Genomic DNA, 1,849 nt, shown 5'->3' with positions numbered 1-1,849 from the left:
TGGCCAATCCAAACAAGTCCCTGTGTGTCCCCACCAGCCGGGAATTCTCACACCACGCAGCAGCTGGGGCCACCAGGATACCCTGGGGGATTCCAGGGATGAGCCCTCCCCAAGGCTCCCACAGCAGCACTGCCACCCCCAGACCCGCCACAAGCCCCGTGTCCATGCAGCCTTCGAGAACCTGGCCCCTCACACATACTTGCCCCGCTCCTCACACCTGGCTTTCCTGTGAAAAGTGGAACTGATTTCGCCTAGGCCAGCTGGAGACGGGCCTCAGGAAATCACCATTTTGGGGATTCATTCCAATCATTCATTCATTTATTCACCAAATACCCACTGTCCACCTTTCTGTACCAGGCCGGGGTGATGGTCAAGCGGAACACGTGTCCCAAGGAGCTTTCCTCTCTTTAGAGACAGGCAGGCGTACTCTCACACCGTGAGGTGCCCTCTGGGCTAGGGGGTGCCCAGGGCTGGATGCAGGGGAGGGCCTCACCCACAGGAGGTGCTGGTGAGTATGGATGTGGAGGCCGCCACGGGGTGAGGGTGTCCAGAGGACCTAGTATGTGCCCAGAGTGTGACCTGGGACAGGTGCAGGGCTGCTCTATCTGGAAGGCTTCCTGACTCTGCCAATGATAGGCCGTGAGTGGATCAGGCTTCATGTCGATTTTTAACATTTAATAAATTTTGATTGTGTACTATGAATTGTGATAAAAATTATGAAATATAAAAATTAAAAACACAAAAAACCAGCAAACCCCATCTCTCCCTAAATAACAGCTTCAACAGTATTTTTGGACTTTTTTTCCCATGTATCTGCAGCTATAAACATAAGCTGCCCAAGATAGTATCCTTCCCCATATTCTGTTTTGGAGCTGGAGTTTTCACTCAGCAGTGAATAGAGGCAGGCTTTAAACAGGCCAGGCATTGTGAGGGCCCTGGGAAAGGAGACTGACCATGTTGCTGGGTGACTTTGGGCAAGTCTCACCCTCCTCAGAGCCTGGATTTTCTCAGTCCACTGAAGGGCAGGAAGTGCTGTAGTAGGACTGCATCAGCGCTTCCCAAACTCAGAACTGCCACGTGGAGCTGTGTGAGCTGTCACTGCACAGCCCCAGGGGTAGGAGCATTCTTGTCATAGCCTCTGTGGGTGGGGCTCCTGCCCAAAAGTGTGGTGTGTGAACCTGGTGCCCACAAGAGGATTTCAGGTGATATGCAGATGCATTTATTTTTACCATTACCTTCTATTTGTAGTAAATGAGACTGATTCTCACCGGGAGGGCTTGTTAACCCACAGATCACTGAACCCACTCCTCAGAGGTTCTGATTCAGGAGGTCTGCGGTGGCACCTGAGAATCTGCATTTCTAATGTTCTCAGGTGATGGTGATGCTGATGCTGCTGGCTCAGGGACCACACTTTGAGAACCACTATTCACAAATTTCCTTTTATTCATTTTTTATTTAAGGCAGGGTTTTGCTCTGTCACCCAGGCTGGAGTATAATGGAGCAATCATGGCTCATGGCAGCCTTGACCTCCCAGGCTCAAGCAATCCTCCTGCCTCACTTCTTGAGTAGCTGAAACCATAGGTGCACACCACCATGCTGGATATTTGTATTTTTAGTAGAGACGGAGTTTCACCATGTGCTCAGACTGGTCTTGAATTCCTGGGCTCAAGCAATTAGCCTGCCTTGGCCTCCCAAAGCAAAAGTTTCCTTTTTAAATACATTTATTTAGGTTTTAAAAATGAGTTGACTTAAAGCACAGGAATAGATCTTCAACACCAACCACTGGGGAAATGCAAATTAAAACCACAGTAAGATATCACTACATATCTATTAAAACAGCTCAAATCAA

The sequence above is a fragment of the Mandrillus leucophaeus genome, unplaced genomic scaffold (genome assembly GCF_000951045.1).
Source record: "Mandrillus leucophaeus isolate KB7577 unplaced genomic scaffold, Mleu.le_1.0 Scaffold628, whole genome shotgun sequence".
NCBI lineage: Eukaryota > Metazoa > Chordata > Mammalia > Primates > Cercopithecidae > Mandrillus > Mandrillus leucophaeus.
Note: the sequence above shows the minus strand (reverse complement) of the source record.